Here is a 21,989-nt window from a genome sequence, read left to right as displayed (position 1 = left end):
TCAGCCTCCTTTACTGGGTCACAACTAAATTATGGGGTCACAAAGTAAATTACAGTTGATAGAATGAGGATAGATATAAGTGATATAAGCCACTTTCAGATCTGGCCCATGGAGATCCTTCAATCTCCTCCATCTGCAGGTTAAAAGGAAAAAGCTCTAAGAACAAAGGTGTCACAAGAGAGAAGAGCCTGCATGCCTGAAACGTTACAGATGGTCTAGTCAGGAATAACCATATTGAACTGCTGTATGCACAAGAAATAAACTTCATTTGTATTGAGCCACTGAAACCTGGGGGCTAGTAGAGAAGTTACCTGCTCTAAAACCTCCCGGTTCTAGCTGTGCCTGTTCTTTTCATCGTTACATAAAATACCTCAGTATCCTTCCCACAAATTCTCTCTTTACCCCAGTTAGAGTTGGGTTGTTCCCATCCATAACTTAAAGAGTTCTAACACAGCCAGGAAGAACAAAGAGCTATCATTTGAAGCAGCAAGAAGGTGGAAGTAAGCAATGATCTCTAAGTCTCTAGGGAACATATAGAAAATTTGTCAGAACAGGGTAATAATTCCAACAAACTGATGACAATCCACGAAAGACCCTTTCACTTTCCAAGGGCTTCTAGCTTTAAATTCATAAAGCACTTACAGTAAAAAAAAAAAAAAAAAAAAAAAAAAATACCCTCTTCCCCACTCTCATTTCATTCCCAGAAGCACATATGAAGTTGTAACAGGACTGACATAGGGCTTACCCACTAAGCTACCCTCAGGAGTTCTCAGCCATGCAGAATTCTACCAAGTGAGATAAACCTCATTTATCACACATAGCCAGCTCTGCTGTCCCAGAATTTATTGGAAAATGAATCACACATAGCTCTGAGAATTCAAATAATTACTCTGGGGTAAACAGTTCTGGGTATAAGTGTACAACCCTGGCTAGAGTTTTCAAAGCTAAGTATTCAAGAATCACCAAAGCTTCTGGTAGCATTTACAACACTATAAATGAGATTACAAAAATAAATGGGAGAATGATGCCACAAATGCCTCCTTGAGCAATAATCAGGTTTGCCAGGAACTAGAGACCAGTGATGACACAGCAGGCCTCCTGCTCAATTTCCAAAAACATTTCTCTTTTAGCCAAATTTGGTCTTTAAGAATAAGCTCTGGCATCTGTAAAACATGCTACAGGCTTGTTATAAAGCCCATTTATACTATATATTGAGTTATGTGACTCAGAACAGTAGGATGAAGCTGGGATTGTCATCAGTCCTTCATTTACAGCTATAAAATCAGGCTCAAACAGGTCAAGTGCTCACAGCCCCAGGATTTGGGACTTGAGCCAAGACTTGAGCTCTGATCTCCTGACCTCAGATCCTCTATCCATTTCACTATAGCCCAAACTATGGAGTATCAGGGAAGAGAAATGGCCTGACTAGAGGAGATTTTTCCAGGCTGCCATAATCCATCAACCCATTTTGGAAGCTAGTTTTCCATCTTGCACACAGCCACGTGTGGGAACTTAACAGCAAGGGCTAAAGGGCCGGAGAGAGATGTCTGGCCTGCCTCCAAAGCCAGCTGGGAAAACATTCCCTGACAAGACACTGTGCTCATGGGGGACCTTGAGAGAAGGAGCCTGAAGCAGAAGATTAGAAGTGCTGAGACTTCCATGTGATCCTGTCATAATCTTATAGTTCAAGGCCTCTAAGAACCAGATGACAAGGTCTCTCAGAGCCGCAAAGATAGACTCTGGAGCAAATGAGCTGAAGTTTTCCTTCTCTGGGGAGGGAGAGGGGATCCAGTACAAACCTAGCTGACCTCTATCAGCATTCTCTCAGATCATTTTTATGAGCTGCTTCTAAAAGACAAATTGCCAAGATCAAACACTCATACACTGGCTGGGAAAAGACACAGTGGGGGGCAAGGTGGTAATAATATATTAATGTTTTAGTAAAAAAACATTTACCCCTGGGAGCTGGTGATCTACCACCTCAGAAGGAAGGCACAGGGAACTGGAGTTGTCCTTCAGTGTGTTAGAAAAGTTGAAGAGCTGGCCTGCCCTAACTATCATGAATTCCTTGGGCTCCATAGATGAAAGGTACTATGCCCTGTACCCTGTTGTAGTTCATCCGGAAATAGAATGTCTAGTGTTTTGAAGGAGCATGAAGTAGAGGAAAGAGCCTGGAACCACTGCTTAGTCTCCTGCCAGCTGTGACCTTAAAAGCAAGTCACAACCTCTTCAAGCCTCCGTTTTTGTACTTATAAAGCAAGGATAAGAACACCTATGTTACAGGATTGTGGGGAGGATGAAATAAAATTATAAATGCAAAGGGCATAGCACAGCTGTTCAATTAATGTTAGTGCCTAACTTTTGCCCCTCAACCTCCACTTCAATTTCTTAGTATTGAAATTGTATATTTAGTAATTCCAATCCTTAGTAATTACTAGCACTTAGTAATTTTGAGAAAGTCACATATCTTACCCAGTGTCTTGGCAATTTCACTTGCTTTCTGAAGCATAACCATCTGTGACTTTAGTTGTAAGCATCTCCAATAACTCTGGACCCTTGAGTCTCTTACTAATCTGCCCTGTGCTTCCTAAATTCCTTCACAAAAATCACAGATCCCTTTTTAACCTGATAATCTTTCTCTAATCTAAAAGAGATTCTAAACCTTATAGGTATTTGGCACATTGCTGGGCACTTAACTGTCATATATAACTAAATTTTCCACCAGACTTAAAAAGTTTGCCAAAGCTTTAATGGATTTAATAAATGGCTCACACCCATAATCCCAACACTTTGGGAGGCTAAGGTGGGCGGATCACTTGAGGTCAGGAGTTTGAGATCAGCATGGCCGACGTGACAAAACCCTGTCTCTACTAAAAATACAAAAATTAGCCTGGAGTGGTGGCGTATGCCTGTAATCCCAGCTACTTAGAAGGTTAAGGCAGGAGAAATGCTTGAACCTGGGAGGTAGAGGTTGCAGTGAGCCAAGACTGTTCCACTGCACTCCACGCTGGGTAACAGGCACAGGGAGACTCTTTCCCTAAATAAATAAATAAATAAATAACATGAGTGTGACCATAGGGACAACAGGAAGGATAAGGTTCTTGTGGTCTTCATTATCTTCCTGGAGTCATTTCCTCTTAACATCCTCTCATCCAAGACAGGGTCACATGTCCCTCCTCTATGCTCCAATAGTTACCTGTATGTACACTGCCAGTATTATGGCCATACTGTATGATAACCATCTCTTTTACATCTCTTTTATTAGCTTCCAATCTCTTTATAGTCAAAAACAGTGTGCTGCCAGCCGGGCATGGTGGCTCATGCCTGTAATCCCAGCACTTTGGGAGGTGGATCCTAGCACTTCAGTGGGCGGATCACCTGAGGTCAGGCATTCAAGACCTGCCTGGATAACATGGTGAAACCCCATCTCTACTAAAAACACAAAAATTAGCTCGGCATGACGGCACACACCTGTAATCCTAGCCACTTGGGAGGCTGAGGCAGGAGACCTGCTTGAAGGCCGAGGATGCAGTGAGCCGAGATCATGCCACTGCACTCCAGCCTGGGCAACAGAGTTTAACTCTGTCTCAAAAAACAACAAACAAACAAACAAACAAACAAAAACAGTGTACTGCGAAATCTTGATTGCTGCTATCCATGAACACAATACCTGGTATATAATACAGATAAAATTAGTGTTTGATGAATGAATAAATTAGGTTTTTAGATCTGGGAGAAACTTCAGAAATAACGTGGACTAAAACAGGCCTTCATTTTACAGACAAGAAAGCTGAGCCTGTCCCTGGTTATCTAGGTGGCTAGGGAAAACAACATTAACAACAACAACAAAAAAGAAAGTTGAGGCCACACATGGTGGCACACATCTGTAGTCCCAGTTGCTGGGGAGGCCAAGAAGGATGAATCACTTGAGCCCAAGAGTTTGAGACCAGCCTGGGCCACACAGTGAGACCCCATGTCTACAAAAAAAAAAAAAAAAAAAAAAATACAAAAATCAGCCAGATGTGGTGGTGTGCACTGTGCGTCCCAGCTACTCAGGAGGCTGAGGTGGGCAGATTGACCAAGCCTGAGAGATTAAGGCTGCGGTGAGCCATGATCATGCCATTGCACTCTAGCCTGGGTGTCTCAAAAACAAAAACAAAGAAAGAAAGCAAAAGAAAAAGAAAGCTGAGCCTCAGACACGTAAGGTATCCTTAAAAGCAGCAACAAGATGACATGTGGTGGAAGACAGGTGCCATTTTGACTGTGGTTCAAAAGCAGACATCAGTTGGTACTCACCCCCAGGGAGAAGTGTGTGGCTTAGTGGACACGGCATGGGCTCTACAGGAAAAGTCTTGCTTCTGCCACCTACCTGTCATGTGATTTGGGGCAGGTTACTTCCCTCTCTGAGTCACAATTTCTGCATCTGTATCTGTTATTGGAGCTATTAATAGCTCCAGAGTTGTTAGGGTATTAAATCTGCCAACATACATAAAGTGCCCAGCATAACACCTGACACTATGTGCTAAATAAATGTTTACCGAATGAATCATGAATGAGTACCTGTCCAGCATACCACAACTTCATGAACCTGATGCAGACTTCGCTTTTAGGTCTCTCACCACAGGGAAGATGGCTGTGACACCCATCTTTATAGAACCATGTACTTGAAGATTTGTTCCTTGCAAAAACTGGACTTTAAAGCGTTTCTATAACTTTGCTCACTGTTCCCTTCCCCTGAGTTTCCCTTCTCACCTTCCTCATTGACACACAAATTTTATTCATCTTCCATTATGCAGCTAGAACTATCCTGTCTTGGAGGTCTTTTCTAACACTTACTACTTACTTCTCAGTCCTTCCTGTCTTACTGATCACTTTCTGCCAAGTAGTAAAGGAGTGCTATGCTTTAAATGGTTAGTGTCCCTTTCAAAATTCATAATGCAACTTAATTTAATCCTCAATGCATCTGTATTAAGAGGTGGGGACTTTAGGAGGTGATTAGGCCATGAGGGCTCCATCCTCATGAAGGGCTCGAAGGGGCAAGTTTTCCTTCTGTCCCTTCCACCATGTGACCACACAGCAGTATGCCCTTTAGAGGATGCAGGAACATGGCACCATCCAACAGGCACAAGAGTTGAGAAGCAGAGGGTAGCCTTCATCAGACACCAAGCCTGCCAGCACCTGGATCTTAAGACTTTCCAGCCACCAGAACTGTGAGAAATAAATTTCTGTTGTTTATGAATTAGTCTCAGGTATTTTGTTATAGCAGCACAAATGGACTAAGACATAAGGTGTATCTGTTTGGTTTTTTAAATTGTGGTAAGATATACATAATATAAAATTTACCATCTTAATAATTTCTAAGTATAGAGTTCAATAGCATGAAGTATATTCACCTTGATGTGTAACCAATTTATAGAACTTTTTCATCTTCTAAAACTGAAACTCTATACCCATTAAACGGCTTCCCACTTCTCTCCTGCCCCCAGCCCCTGGTAATCACTATTCTATTTTCTGTTTCTTTGTGTCCAACTACTCTAAATATCTCATATAACTAAAGTCATACAATATATGTTTTTTTGCGACTGGCTTTTATTTCACTTAGTGTAACACCTTCAAGGTCATCCATGTTGTGGCATGTGTCACAAGTTTCTTCCTTCTTAAAGCAGAGTAATATCCCACTGTATATAAATACCACATTTTGTTTATCCATTCGTCCATCATTGAGTATTTGCGTTGCTTCCATCTTTTGGCATGGTGAGTAATGCTGCTATGTGAACTCCTTAATCATAAAGATGTGTTTCAACCATCTCTACAGTTCTCAAGGTGTCTGACATGTGATGGGCTCTCCATAAATACCTATCAAGTAAAAAATGACTCACCTTTAAAGATTTTAAGGTGAAAAAATGAATTATCTTCCACATAAAACTGCAAATTGTTCAGTAGAAAAATCACACAGCACAGGCTCTGTAGTAAAATAGTCTTGATTTCTGGTCCTGGATCTGCCTCTTAACTAGTCATATGATCTTAAGCATGCTACTTAATTTTTCAGAGATTCAGTTTTCTTATGTGGTTTTTGCCAAAATTAAATGAATAATATGTTAGCACAGTACTTGGCAGGTCATAAACTAAAAAAAAAGTTTGCCAATATTATTATTATAAAGTTATAGAATGAAAGTAACTTACTATACTTGCAAATAGGCCATTTTGCTTTCAGACCATAATTTTAAAAGCAAAAAGCATTTAGAATTCTAAAATCAAACAATTTATGGCAGGTAATAGTCAAAACAGGACAGTTCCACAGCAGTAACAGTGAATACAGATTTATATCACTGAATTTGGAATCCTGAGTTATACGGCTGTAGCTCCAGGAGGTAGAAATTTCGTCATTTCATGGGACAGGCTTAACTGTTACACTAAGGATCTTCTTACTCAGCAAAATAGCCTGTCTGATATCTCAGAAATGTTTTAAAATCTAGATTACTTGAGGGTTTTTTTTTTTTTTTAAGTGCTAAATCTATTTTGAATTTAATCATTCATATTTTCAGGCTTCTTGCAAAAAGATGAAAAAATAAATAGATCTTTATTACTATTTCAGACAGAAGTATATATTTTAATCTCTCTCAAAAGAAACTGAGCTCTCTATCCCACTCCTGCAGGACATGAATTCCTTTTCTGGCTGCTACCTAAATTTTCCAGGCCAGAAACATTCTTTCCAAAGTTAGCTCTTAGAAAGCAAAGTTCTTGAGTTTTGGAAGGAAAAGCTTATTCAAGTTTCTTTTGTCTGCCATAACAATTAACATTTGACATAGCTAATTAAAATAGCTCTCTGTGACAACATCAGAAACTGAGTATTGGTGTGAGGGAGAGGAAAGGAAAAAAAGGTAAGAGATAATTGCCCAAATGCTAGTACTGGCCCCAAAATGGCCCAGATGGAAAGTGACCATTACCCCTAGCTTTCCTAGGACGATTATAACTTCACATAAATTTAACACTATACTAAGATGATTTGTTAAGTGGATGACAAAATGTGATTTGATGTGTGTACTTTTATAAGACTTTGCAATTAAATGAATTTATAAATAAGGGAGAAAATTATTCATCAGACCAAGAATTCCAATTGTGGATTCAGAACAATACTGTCACCATATGCCACAGGCCAATTTTAATTTTGCTCCCACATGATGGCTAAGAGCTACTGTCAGCTTTGCCCATCCCACAATGCCAGCCTGTACTGGGAAGCACACCAGGTGACAGGCACTGTGCTGAGACCTGAGCCTTGTTTCACCCTTGCAACAAACCCTGTGCTCCAAGTATTGGCATCTCCCCTCTCTCCACCTTTACCTCTTTAATTTTAATTAATTTCAGACTTACAAAAAGCTGCAAGAAAACTATTAATTACCCTTCATACAGACTACACAAATATTAATGCTTTACATTTGCTGTATCATTCTCCCTCTGTATATAAACACTTCTTTACCCTGAAATACTTAGCATTTTCTAGAAAACAAGGGCAGTCCTTGCGCTTCCAAGGCATAATTATCAAAATCAGGAAATTAACATTCATCCTATACTATTTTCTAATCTCAACCCTTATTCCAACTTCACCAATTGACCAAATAATGGCCTTCATGGCAAAAAATAAAATAAAATTTCTCTAATCTGAGAACCAATCCAGGATCATATGTGGCATTTGGTTTTTAATGTGTCTTTAGTACCGTTTCATCTAGAACCATTCCTCAGTCTTTGTTTTCATGATCTTTACCTTTTTGAAAAGTACAAAAAATACTGTGTAGAATGTTTCTCCATTTGGGTTTATCACATATTTCCTCAGCTATTTCTGATTAGATCAGGTTCTGTACTTTTGGCAGGAATGCCACACAAGTGATCCTGTGAACTTCTCAGATGCTGATTTGTCCCATCACTGGTGTTAACACTGATCACTTAGTTAAAGTGGTGTCTGCCATATTTCTCCACTGTGAAGTTACTATTTTCCTTGTAACTTGTAATGTCCTTGTAACTATTTTCCTTGTAATAAGTACCTTGTGAAGAAACATTGGAGAGTAGACATCCCCTATTATAGATGAAGAACCTGAGTCTCAGAGCAGTTGTGACTTGCCCAAGATCACACAGCTTGAAAATGCCATAACACAAATTCAAACTCCAGTCTGTAGGCTCCCATACTTGGGATCTTTTCAGAGCCTCCCTCTGCCTCCTGACCAGCCATCAATGGCTAAAGTAGCCTTCCCTAATGTCTTTCTGAGATGGTCTCACTCTGTTGCCCAGATTGGAGTACCATGGTGCAATCTTGGCTCACTGCCTTCCAGGCTCAAGCGATCCTCCTGCCTCAGCCTCCCAAGTAGCTGGGACTACAGGCACATGCCACCAAATCTGGTGAATTTTTGTATTTTTTGTAGATATGGGATTTTGCCATGATGCCTAAACTGTTCTCAAACTCCTGGGCTCAAGTGATCTGCCTGCCTTGGCCTCCCAAAGTGCTGGGATCACAGGTGTGAGGCACCATGCCTGGCCTCTTTCCAGGGTTTCTGTGTGCAAAATTGAATATATGTTCTTATCCCCAACTTATTTCACAAATATATACTGTTCTGCATCTTCCTTCTTTTAATATATCCTTGGAGATTTTTTCATATCTGTATTTAGAGAACACCCTAATTCCTGTTTGCAGTTTCAAACATATCCATTTATTTAACCAGTTCTCTACTGGTACACACTCAGGGTTGTTTCCAATTATTTGCTATTAGCAACAATGATGCAAGGATTGTGCTTTCTTTTTAAATTGGTTTCAGCAGGTGACATTCTGTTCCAGGATGCAGTGCAGAGTAGCAGGAACCGAGTAGCAGGACCTGCTTGAGTTGAACAAAACTGGGTTTTCCTCTGACCACCCCTGCTAACTAGGTATATGATCCTGGTAAAGTTACCTGTAGTTTCTGAGCCTTCATCTCCTTACTTGGAAGTGCAAAATCTCGCCTACTTTATCAGATTGCTTTTGGGACCAAATAGATAAGATAGGCTCACAATGGCTACATTTGGGACAATTTGAACATCAAAAAGCATAAGGTTGAGGTGGGGGAAAAAGGCAAGAAGACTGGTAATAGATTTTAACACATTGTGAGAAAAAGAAACTATGAGTCCAAGAGATATTTTTTAAAAGGGGGTTGAGGCCAGGGGAGATGGCTCATGCCTGTAATCCCAGGACTTTGGGAGGCCAAGGCGAGCAGATTACGAGGTCAAGAGATTGAGACCATCCTGGCCAACATGGTAAAACCCTGTCTCTACTAAAAATACAAAAATTAGCTGGGCATGGTGGTGTGTGCCTGTAGCCCCAGCTACTGGGGAGGCTGAGACAGAATCGCTTGAACCTGGGAGGCTGAGGTTACAGTGAGCCAAGATGACACCACTGCACTTCAGCCTGGCAGCAGAGTGAGATTCCCTCTCAAAAAGAAAAAGAAAAAATATCTGTGTGTGCATATGCATGTGTGTGTGTGTGTGTGTGTGTAAAGACAAAAGCAAATTAATCCAGATAAAAGGGTGCATGGAATGGTTTTGTTTATTTTTTAGGTGGGATTTGTTTTTTAAGATGAGGTCTTACAATGTTGTCCAGGCTGCTCTTGAACTCCTGGGCTCAAGCATTCTTCCCATTCCTAACTAGCTGAGACTACCAGTGTGCACCACTGTGCCTGGTTCACTGCTAATTTTGCAATTGCTCTAAAGGTCTGAAAGGTTTCAAATGAAGTTAGAAAAGGAATCAAATAAAACATAAACCACCTGGCATCCAGTAGGTGCTATGACAGTTCACGTTACGGCTTCAGGGAACTCAACAGGTCTACAGAAAACTCTTCCCCTGTGCCTGAAAATAACATAAACCATATGAAAGTAAATGCCACCATACAGTCCTGCCTTCATGAAGCTTATATTTTCAATCAGAAGGCAAGGCAAGAACAGGAAGCAGCTAGAGAAACAGTATATATAGTTTTGCTTTCAGAAAACCCACCTAGGGTCGACATCTGCATTTTTCAAAGTGGAAGGGCTAAGTCATGTTGAAAAACAAAACAAGTTTACTTAAACTTACTAAAAATTGCTTCCTCATTTGTATGTAAAAAAATTGAGCTAAATTCTACTGCCTAGAATGGAGAGACTAAGACACCACAATACACCTTTTTTGGGCATCTTTTATTAAAGACCCTCATTAAAAGATATTAGCTTCCTACAATAAAAGTGGTGAAGAAGGAAGGTCCCAGATGGTTCCATCTTTTGTTTTCCTATCAGAATACCCAGCACAGGACCTTGCATTTAGCACGCAAACCTGACTGAAGAAGTAACAATTAGAGAACATGAGACAGAATTCCTTAAAAAAATTCTTTCGGCCTACAAAGGCCACTGGAGTTAAAGGAAAGACTAGTGTGAACTGGTTCAGTTAGAGACCGGAGTCCTTTGACAACAGCACATATTTATGTGCACATACATTTGCCAAAGCCGTTTTATACACATCATCTCCTTTGAGCCCCACAATAATCCCCATTTTATAGATAAAGAAACTGAGGCTTAAAAAGATAAGTTGTCCGTGTAGCAAAGAGCTCAAATTTTTTGTCTGCTCCACCTAGTCACAATGGCTAAAAGAGTGAAAATAATTCATGGCTGCAATCCTCACAATCTCTTCCCGAGGGTTCCTGTTAGGGCAGAGTGACTCATTGATAGCCACTCCTAAGCTCACACCTGCTTTCCAAAAAAAAAAAAAAAGCCAAAAATCCGCCCTTTGAATGCTCCTACTGAAATTCAGAAAAATGAACACTCGGGCCTTTTAACCACCTGCTTCAGATATTTTTAAAGCAGAGCTTAAATTCTCCCCTTGCAATGTGGTTGCATGACTGAGATGTAGAGGAAGTAAGCAGAAGACATTATTTTCATTTCAAGGTTGAGGATGTCCACATTTTAGTGAAGTTAACTAACCATAACTAAAAAGTAAAATTTTTCTGCAGAAGTCTCTGGGGAAACCTCCTGGCTGCTTTATTGTTTCAGTTCACTTTTTAAACACTGTACTGTGTTGCACGCAGGGACAATGTATTTCTCTCTTCCAGAGATTTCTACATTATTTACACATCAACCTTTATTATAGCCATCATAAAAACCAGCAGGAACTCTAACTCAATTTTTGTCCCTGTTCTGTTCATCCTTCACAACTAGCTTCCCTTAGTAAGAGAGTTCAGCCCAAATAGCTAATGAACTTGGCAAAGGTATGTAGAGTTAGCCCTCACAACATTGCTGACAAGAATTTAAATCAGGGGGCAATGCTAGGGCCATCGGACTCAGTATTTTTACCTGCTGAAGGATGTCTTACAGAAATAGTCCCACAAATTCATAACAAAATGAGGTACTCAAAAGTTCACTGCAGCACAGTTCCCAACAACTATTAAAACAGGTAAGTTGGAGCAATATGCAAATGCATGGGGGAAATGCCCAAAATACATTAAGCATGAGAGAACAAGCAGAATTACATGTATTATAATATTGTTAGTACACATATGGGGAAAAATGAAAGAAGAATATATAACAAAATCTGGCAGCTGATTATCTTTATAATCAAATTATAGCATCATTCAAATTAAAATATTACCCTGGCTGTTAAGTGGAGAAGATTGAAGGAAAGACTTGGCCAGAGTGAATATGTAGAGAGCAAGTAGCAAATAATTTTTTGTAGAATTAAAGAGGACTTTCCTTATACAGTCCATGTGCTTTTCTGTAATTAATTTGGATTACTCTTATGTTTTTTCTTTCTTGTCTTTTCTGTTTTTAAGACCGGGTCCCACTCTGTCTCTCAGGCTGGACTGCAGTGGCATGATCAGGGCTCACTACAGCCTTGACATCTGGGGCTTAAGGGATCCTCCTGCCTCAGCCACACCCCACCATGCAGCTGGGACCACAGGTGTGCGCCACCATATCCAACTAATTCTTTGTATGTTTTGTAGAGACAGAGTCTCACCATGTTGCCCAGGCTGGTCTCAAACTCCTGGACTTAAGCAATTCACCTGCCTTGGCCTCCCAAAGTATTGGGATTACAGGCATAAGCCCCTGCACTCAGCCAATCTTACGTCAGTTCTAGAACCAAAAAACAAATTTAAGATATATATTTATGCACCTTTTCCCTTCAACATGGAAACAGCTAATGTTCCACCTGCATTACTCCCTCTAGTTATGTCAAGCAGAGTGCCAGATGTAGAAGTTTCCAGTCACAGAATACAGGATTGTATTTAGAAAGGATATTAAAAAAATCACTTATAATATCCCAAAAAGTGGTATCCCAGCCCATAGGCTGATTAAATACTTGAAATGACCAGGAAAAATCACTACCTTCTGAAGCAGCTCTTGATGTCTTCTAGCTTTGCTATGACATTCCTGAAGACAACATTCAGGAATGCCAGCTGATCATATACACCAATATCTACAACATATCAGGTTAAACAAATGGAATCATTATCACATCCAGAAAACTAACAAGTTACTGATTATCTAATATGTAGCTCCTATTCAAATTTCCCTAATTATCCTGAAAATGTCTTTTGTAGCATTTTTTTAAGTCCAAGATCCAATCTACGATTACATGTTCCATTTAGTTGTCATATCTCTTCAGTATCCCTTAATATAGATCTGTCCCTCATACCTTTCATTTTGTTGTCTTTCATGTATGACATTTTTGAAGATCACAAGCCAGCTATTTTGCAGTAGGTCCCACAATCTGGATTTGTCTGATTATTTCTTTGTGGTTAGGGTTTTTGGTTTTTTTTTCTTTTAATAGAGACAAGAGCGGGACACGGTGGCTCACCTTTTAGAGGCTAAAGTGGGAGTACTACTTGAGACCAGGAGTTCAAGACAAGCCTAGGCAACATAGTAAGACTGTGTCTCTACAAAAAAAATTTTTAATTAACTAGGCATGGCGGTGCACACCTGTGGTCCCAGCTACTCAGGAGGTTGAGATGGGCGGATCCCGTGAGCCCAGGCAATAAAGAGAGGCTGCACTGAGCTGTGATCATGCCACTGCACTCCAGCCTGGGCAACAGAGTAAGACTATGTCTCAAAGATAGACAGATAGATAGATACATAGACAGATAGATAGATAGATAGATAGAGACAGACAGACAGGGTCTCATTATGTTGCCCAGGGTAGTCTTGAACTCCTGGACTCAAGTAATCTTCCTGCCATGGCCTCCCAAAGTGCTAGAATTCCAGATGTGAGCTACTGTGCCCAGCCCCATGGTTAGATTTAAGTTAAGCATTTCTGGCAAAAATTCTACATCAGTGATGTTGTGTACTTCCCATTGAATCAGGTTATGTAGTTATGCTAAGTTACCTTTTTCCTCATTTTGTCACTGTGGATACTAAACAAGCATAACCCAATAAATACAATGTTTAAAATGATAAATAACATTAAAAACAGCTACCATGAGCACCAGCTATACCAGGCATAGTGTCAGACATTTAAAACACAGGACCTCATCATATAAAACTCACAACAATCTTACAAAAAAACAGAGGCTCAAAGAGATTAAGTAATGTGCTCAAAGACACACACATACTGATTTTTTAAAATGTGCATGTACATATGAACTCCAGCACACAAACATGCACACATATACAATTTAACATGATCTCAAAGGTTCATGATCTTCCTGAGGACCTTTCAGGAATGAATTAAGAACTGCTGTGTTAGGCTAATCTTGAGGAGGCCTACCTAGTTCTCAAAAGTTGGCTTCCTGGTTCTTAAAAAATAAAAAAATAAAAGTTGGCTTACTATAGGGAAAAAACTAAAAATAAATTAACTGTGGTCCATATTAAATTCCTCCATACTTGGAAATGCTCTTATTTGCAGATGGATAACATTTCCCCACAGCCAAGAAAATAGGGCAATGGTTCCCTAAATTATTACATTATTCCAATGTTTCATTTCTGCAACAAAATGAGAAAAAGATGACATAAAGAATTTTTCATAAAGCTAAATATATTTTCTATGAGATAAAAGTGAGAAGACATTTTTAATTTACTATAGAAAAATAACTATTGTTCACAGTACATTCAATTTCATTTTTTGTAATTTTACTTATCTATATAATTCAAAAGTCTGAGACACATTGATTTAGGGAACTCTACAAAATTACAATGATTTTTTTGAGAAACTAACTTGAATAAAGGAAGTTCAGTCGAAAAAGAAACCAGATCTTAAATATTTCTGAATTTCCCTAAAAGTCATCACAAAATATCTCAAAGGCTGAAGGTGTCAAGGATACTTTTTTATTTTCAGAGACAGAGTCTCACTCTGTTGCCCGGGCTGCAGTGCAGTGGCACAATCTCGGCTCGCAGTGGCACAATCTCGGCTCACAGCAGCTTCCACCTCCCAGGTTGAAGTGATTCTCCTGCCTCAGCCTCCTGAGTAGGTAGGACTCCAGGCCTGCACCACTACACTCAGCTAATTTTGTATTTTTAGTAGAGATGAGGTTTCACCATGTTGACCAGGCTGGTCTCAAACTCCTGATCTCAAGTGATCTGCACACCTCAGCCACCCAAAGTGCTGGGATTACAGGCATGAGCCACTGCGCCCGGCCTAGAATACATTTTAGTGGGTCTCTTAAAAGCATTTTACATTTGGCATCTGTATTATTACTCAAGAGTCCTCTTCCAATGTGTTGATATTTTCTGCTTTTGAATAAATCCTTAGTGACTTAGGTTAATTCACTCACTCAACAAACATTTAGAGTCTCTAATTTGTGTGAGGAAACATAGACTGGAGAGATTTTGCTTGCCTTCATGCCTAGTGTGGACTCCTTCCTAATCCCTCACCCCCACCCTCCAGTCTAGTATTGCCAAAGTACCTCCTTGTATGTGATTATTTAAGTTTGTCTCCCTCACCTGAGTGAATTCCTCCAAAGCAAACAATATCTTATTCAATGTTGTTTTCCTAGCATGGTGTGTAGAAAACTGTTATAATAAATAAGTAAATTGAGTATACTATTGTTTTCCACACTGGGGATCAGTATAAATTTGTGGAATACATACATTTTACAGATGAGGAAACTAAAGCTCAGAAAAGAATGTGGTATGTCCAACATCACACAGCTAATAAGTAGTGCCCAGTGTAAGAAAGCCTCATCCAGAGCTCTCTTCTACTCCACCATGCCACATTCTACACATGGACAGGAAGAGTGAAAGATCTTAGATGTCTTCCAAAGGTCCTCCCTTCTGGAAAACAAAATAACCTGGTTCCCATTCAGTGTTCCCTTTCTCTGAAAATGTCATCCCCAGTTGTTCAAGAAAAAAACTCAAGTCATTTAATGACTCCCTTTTCTCCCTATACTCCCATCCCGTCAATCAACAAATCTTATCAATTACAATTTTCTTTTTTTTTGAGACGGAGTTTCGCTCTTGTTACCCAGGCTGGAGTGCAATGGCGTGATCTCGGCTCACCGCAACATCCGCCTCCTGGGTTCAGGCAATTCTCCTGCCTCAGCCTCCTGAGTAGCTGGGATTACAGGCATGCGCCACGATGCCCAGCTAATTTTTTGTATTTTTAGTAGAGACGGGGTTTCACCATGTTGACCAGGATGGTCTCGATCTCTTGACCTTGTGATCCACCCGCCTCGGCCTCCCAAAGTGCTGGGATTACAGGCTTGAGCCACCGCGCCCAGCACAATTTTCAAACTTAAGGTGTCAGCTGGGCATGGTGGCTCATGCCTGTAATCCCAGCACTTTGGGAGGCAGAGCCAGGTGGATCATCTGAGGTTGGGAGTTCGAGACCAACCCAGCAAATATGGTGAAACCCCATCTCTACTAAAAATACAAAAGTTCGCCAGGCATGGTGGCGGGTGCCTGGAATCCAGGTACTCAGGAGGCTGAGGCAGGAGAAAGACTTGAACCCGGGAGGTGGAGGTTGCAGTGAGCTGAGATGGAGCCACTGCACTCCAGCCTGGACAACAAAAGCCAAACTCTGTCTCAAAACAAAACAAAACTTAGTGTCTCTCCAGTCTCTTCCATTTTCTTTAAACACTCTGTCACCACCCTAGATCTAAGCACCATGATCCCTCATATAGACAACAAAAATTATTTGCTACTTGCTGTCTATATATTCACTCTGGCCAAGTCTTTCCTTCAATCTCCTCCACTTAACAGACAGGGTAATATTTTAATATCATCCTACATATGCCGTTCACCTAGTTTATTAAAGCTGGGCTAGGTTCTCATTACTCTTAGGATAAAGACCAAAATTCACCTGTAGCTCAGACTACTGCCTACTCTCTAGCCTCTGCCCACCTCTCCAGCCTCATTCTTCTTCATTCTAGTCTTTCTTTTCTTACTCTGTCTCTGACTAACCTCCTTTCAAATCCTCATGTTCACTACTCTTCCCTTTGAACTTTGAACATGAAGTTCCCTCTGCCAGAAACCTTCTTTATTCCACTATGAACATCTCCCACTGCCATCCTGAATTACTACTTCCGCTTACCCTCCAAGTCTCTTCCGCTTACCCTCCAAGTCTCTTGAAGTGTCACTTCCTATAGGAAACCTTTCCTGATAACCCCAGACAAGGGGAAAGTACCATGTCAGGTACCCCTATGCAACCCTTTTGGAAATGGCATTCAACATATGTGCAATTATTTATTAAGTATATCCCCTATTAGAATATAAGCTCCATGAGGTCAGGGGAAGCATTTCTTTTCACTGAGGTATCCACAGTGCTTAGCACATGGTAGCTGCTCAATCAATATAAGTTGCCAGAATAATAGGTTGGGGCCAGATTATAGAGGGCTATAACATCAGTAAACCAAAGAGCAATGATCATTATCCCCTTGCAAATAATTAAACTGAAGGAGAAAGAAATGAATAGTTATTCAAGGTCACAGAGACAGCAGTGATGGGGCCAAATCTAATGCTGCATTCAGCCCATTTCTCCTCAGAACAATAAAAGAAACCTTGGTAAGTAAAGAAGTATTTCAGAAGAAGAAAATTAGGAATGAGAAGGTGGTGCATAAAAAGCCTAAGAGGACAGCTTCTGAATCTGCCTGTCATACTAGTTGCCTCCAGATGGATAGCAGTTAGACTTTCCACACCTAGAGAAGCACTGCTGTTATGTAAACAAATATAACAAACTTCTTTCCTCCACAAAGGAGAAGAAACAACAGGGGCGAAGGGGGGGCATGAGGAACTGTTATTCTCCACATATCTTCAAAAAACCAAATGGGCAGTTTGGCCACCTGGATTGCTCTTCAGCAATCCATAGGGAACAGGAAGAAAGGGAGGTGGGGGGGGGGGGGGAAGAACAGCCTTCCCACTACCAGCTGGAGCAAGGATAAGGAAAAAAGAATGCATTATATAAGGCAAGCCATTTGAAGACTACTTATTCCTTGGGAATTATGAGAACATTTCATGTAAAGCATTTAAAAACCTTGCTAACTCATAGGCTATTCGTAATACAGGTGCCAGTGAAAGGAAAAGTGGCATGAGCCCAACTGCAGCATATCATTGTTCACATGCTGCTGGGGCTAAATTATGTCTGTCACAGAAACCACAAACCAGACCAGGGGTCAGGCTCATTGCTGCTCATCCTGCCAAGCACAGATCGCAAGAAAAAGAAAAGGTAAAGAAATCCTCTTCAAAGAGAACTCTGAAAAAATATTCACATCGTCTACATCCACCCAGGAGTTCCTAGGTGAGGTGGAGGGTGAGCAAGGAGGGTGTTCCGAGATTGGAGAGAGATGGAGAGAGAGATGTGATATGATGGTGATAAGGGAGAGATTTTGAAACAGAAAGGATAAATGTAAACTGCAAATGGAGAGATAGGGAAAGAAACAGAATTTCAAGAGATGTTGGCGTGGGAGGGATAAAGGAAAGTACAGAAGAGAAGGGTAGGGTGTCCAGAAGAGCAGAGAGTTATCAAAAGAGAGACGGAGAGGCAAAAGCTGACTGTTGATCTTTTCCCAAATTCAAAAGCTGCTCATTGGCATCCCAATAAATCACTCTACTACAAAGCCCATACAATGAACTGTCCTTTGCATTCAGCATCAAGCAGCTTTTAACGAAATATCACACAGCTACAACTTTGGAGACCTAAGGATCTTAATTTAAAATGAACAAAATTGGCTCAGCAGCAGAAGACAGCCAGTAAAGACTTTCCCCCATGTCTTACTCAGCTATGAAAAGGTTTAGCATTCTAGAGTTAAGCAAATTATCTGGCATTTCTCCTTCTTTTGACATTCCAAGAGGGGGTGTGGTTGACCCCAGGTCCATTCATTTCCAAGGTTGTAGATCTCCCAGCTAAGACTGGCCCCATCTGTTGTGAAGCCAGCCAGCTGTTTATCTTAAAGTAACATATTTATTGCCCTAATCATCCCTATATCTCTTACAGGAGCATCATATAAGTTAGAATGCTTTCTGTCCTGTTAAACGTCAGTTCGTTAAAAAAAATAAATAAATAAAAAATAAAAATAAAAATAAAAAAGGCAACAACAACAATAACAAAAAAAAAAAAACTATGCTCCTTGGTTTCCCTGACCAAGATCACTCTTCCCATGGGCACTTTTCAGTAATGGCAAATGAAGGTTAACAGCGCTTCTAACTTTGCCTTTCTCTAATGTGTTAAAATGAACCCGGTTTTCCTAATTGAGCTCTTCAAACCGTTATTTGTGAGTAGTGACTATGCCTCAGGAAACAGCAACTCATTATGGTACCGTTGTCAGTGGCAAAGAGCCTATGCAATGTAATTTAAAACACACAAGCACAAATCTGTCGGCTCCACTTCCAAACAATCTTGAATCCAGCAGCCGGAGAACGGAAAACACTTAACAAAAACGCTGCTTCCAGCAGCCTCAGAAAATCTTCGTCAGACACGTGAAATGTTTCTGACTGGCACGGAGTGCACCATTAAAGGACACTGTCACCTCAAATCAGCAGAAAAGGCGAGACAAACGACATAGACATACACACAAAAAAAATCCTACAAAACTTAAGCACGTTCACCTTAAAAATTAATAACGGGTGCTCGTCCAAGCGACACACAAACGTTCTAAAGTAGTGCGACCACATTAATTCACTGTCTCCATTTCTCCCCACGCATCACCCCTTCCCACTCAAACCTCAGCTCTCGGGCCGTGTGTGACAGGACTGCAGTCTCCCACCTCTGCCTTCCTCTGATTTTCCAAGAGCACTCCCCAACATCCTTCCCAGCCCAGCCCCCTCTCCCCGACTCAAAAAGGTTGAGAGGAGTTGCGACTAGGGAATTGGCAGGCACCCGTCCTCTGGCGGGGGAAGGTTGCTGGAGTTGTTCTTTGCAGTGACCCAAATTGCAGAGCTTTTCCCCTCAGCAGCGCCTGCGAGCATCTCCCCAATCCCCCCCACCTCACCACCGCTCACAGCTTCCCAAAAGAAAGCCTTGAGAACTAAGCGGGAGGAATAACTTGGTAGAAGCATTTGAAAAAAAATCACTTCAACTCACCTGGTTTGGGATTTTTCTCCCCACCCCAGGCATAAACAGAAATGATGTGCGAATGAGTCGCGCACGCAAGGGAAGGTCTGCGACGTCCTGAGTCCAAGGGCTGGAGTCAGTCCCTGCCCTGGTGCTGCTGCTACTCTTCGCTTAGCTGGAGCGAGCGGCAATCGCAAGCCCAGCAGCAGGGGGTGGAGAGACCGTAGCACAATGAATGCGGTGAGGCTTTTGCAATGACATCATCCCTCTGTCCAAACGTCCCCAATAGCCATGCTCGGAAGCGGTGCTTTCTGGGAGTTGTAGTCTTCTTAAGTCCTGGCAGTATACTGAGGCCATCGCCGGAACTACAATGCCCAAAATGCTCCAAGACGGACGCGCCCAGAGCGAAGGAGCAAAGGGGACTCGGCCGCCATGTTAGGAGTACTGGGAAGATTCCGCGGAGCCAGGCAGAGGTTTTAGGGGTGCGCGGGAGTCGAGTGGTGGTTTAGTAGGGATGGTGAGGTGGAGGACGAACTGGTCGGATAGCTGCGGGCATGAACCTGGGAACCAGAGGGTGGAGGCCGTGCTGGGGGTTGATGTAGGGCGGGACTGACTAGAAGCGGTATCCAGAGGCCCAGTGAGCCTCGGTCTCAGTTCCTGAAGGTGTTGCGTGAGGCCTTACGCTTCCTTCTCTGTTTTTTAGCTAAGAGATTGAGAGAGTCGGTTTACTTCTGGGCTTGGAGTATCATTTAGATCGGTTAACAGTACAATTGAGAGAGTTGGTGTTTTTGTTGAGGCTGGGCGGCGACCCTCGCCTTTTTTCTGAGAAGCCCGCTTCCACCCAGAGTTGTGCTCGTCCTCCCAAGTGCGTTTTTGTCTTGCCGTTTGTTTCCCAACCCTCCTTCCCTCTCCCCAAGGTTTCGGCTTCACTGATTTGTCGTACAGGAATGAATAGCAAAGGCGTCCAAAGAAATCGTTGTTGGAAGGTAGCCAAGCTGGAAAGAGACGTTGCTTTGGCCCTGCGAGTAAGAAAAGAGAAAGCGCAGCCTAAAGGAGTAACACTAGATTTAAAATGATGGCACTTTTCCACCAACCAGCCAAAGCAGATGTTCAAAGGGGATATTGGCCGGGTGCAGTGGCTCATACCTTTAATCTTAGCACTCTGGGGGCCGAGGCGGGGGGGATTGCTTGATCTTAGGAGTTCAAGCCCAGCCTGGGCAACATAGGGAGACACCGTACCAACTCTACAAAAACATTAAACAAAAAAAATTAGCTGGGCATGGTGGCGCACCCCTGTAGTCCCAGCTACACTAGAGACTGAGGTAGGAGGATTGCTTGAGCCCGGGAGGTTGAGGCTGCAGTCAGCCTCAGTCATGCCACTGTGCTCCAGCCTGGGCGATAGAGCCTGTCTCAGAAAAGTGGGGAGAGGTGAGATATTATTGATGATAACACCTGCTGACGTCTGACAGTAGGTTCCAGAGTAACGTGTCATGGATAAATTTTTTTAAAACTAAGTAACTGAAACCAAAGTTACTTGTCTTTTGAGTGATTTTGCACAGAATCTCAAATGAACTGTACTTTTTTCTTGTGTCACTGAAACAATACGGGGTGTTCTTTCTCAGAGTCTACACTATGACAACATGGGAAATTTCTTTTCCTCCTGAAAGTGTCTGATGTGTTAAAAATACTGATATACTTTTTGCTGTTTCCTCCCTTTTGCACATTATTCTGAAACAAAATTAACTAGTTACTTTGGGTTATTGAAGGTATGCACTTCCCCTCTATGTTAAGAGTGAATTAAATTTAAAATAGATCCTCGTATTAAAGAAAGTCTAGATAGAAAAATTTTAAATTACCAAAAACACTTTCAGAAAATGATCTTATATGTCATGTTTCTGGGAGCAAGTCAAGATGCATGGGTTTGATTTTTAAGCAAAACTAGTATGTGTTGTCATCCATGAATAAAACAATGAAAAAGGCTCATACAAAGTTTTTGTTATTCAGAAACACTTCTCTAAGTAATGATTGTACATATAGGAAAAGGAACAATATACTATTGTAATGTTGTAAGCTTAATAGAAATTTACATTTAGGCTTAATTTCAAGCTCTTCAATTATTTTGTTCATATGAACTGTGGCTTTGTTGTATGTTCAGTTATTTTTAGCGGCTGGCGATTCAGGTGTGTTCTCGTGTTTTATGTAAACTTATGAATCTTGTTCATTTTATAATATATTTCTTTCTTTAAGCCATAACCTTGTCAGTTCAAATTATATGGAAGACAAATTGTAGGGGAAAAGAGCAACCAATTACTCAAAAGCCTTGTGTGTGAACTGGGCTTGGTAGTGCATGCCGGTAGGCTTAGCTACTTGGAAGGCTGAGGCAGGAGGATCACTTGATTCCATTAGTTTGAGGCTGCAGTGAAGTATGATTGTGTCCCTGCACTTCAATCTGGGCAACAGTGAGACCGTGTCTGTTTTTTTAAAAAAAGAAATCTTGTGTGTGAAAAGTGATACCTATAGAATACAATGATTT

General features: G+C 41.3%; 1 protein-coding gene across 2 annotated transcripts in view; it reads right to left on the bottom strand.

The window, feature by feature from the left end:
* The window catches only part of RAB30 (RAB30, member RAS oncogene family), a 99,981-nt gene extending 80,293 nt beyond the window's left edge, over positions 1-19,688 (bottom strand). Inside the window, exon 1 of one of the 2 annotated variants that reach the window (XM_003935050.3) lies at positions 19,487-19,688. The gene's annotated coding sequence lies outside the window, so the exon portion shown is untranslated. Of the gene's footprint in view, positions 1-9,783; positions 15,627-19,486 lie in introns of those variants that run through there. The other variant, XM_074400387.1, reaches the window with a different exon arrangement.
* Positions 19,689-21,989: the final 2,301 nt, after the last annotated feature.

The sequence above is a fragment of the Saimiri boliviensis genome, chromosome 6, assembly GCF_048565385.1.
Source record: "Saimiri boliviensis isolate mSaiBol1 chromosome 6, mSaiBol1.pri, whole genome shotgun sequence".
NCBI classification, from domain to species: Eukaryota; Metazoa; Chordata; class Mammalia; order Primates; family Cebidae; genus Saimiri; species Saimiri boliviensis.
The sequence above is the reverse complement of the archived record's forward strand: the minus strand, read 5'-3'. Positions and strand labels throughout refer to the sequence as shown.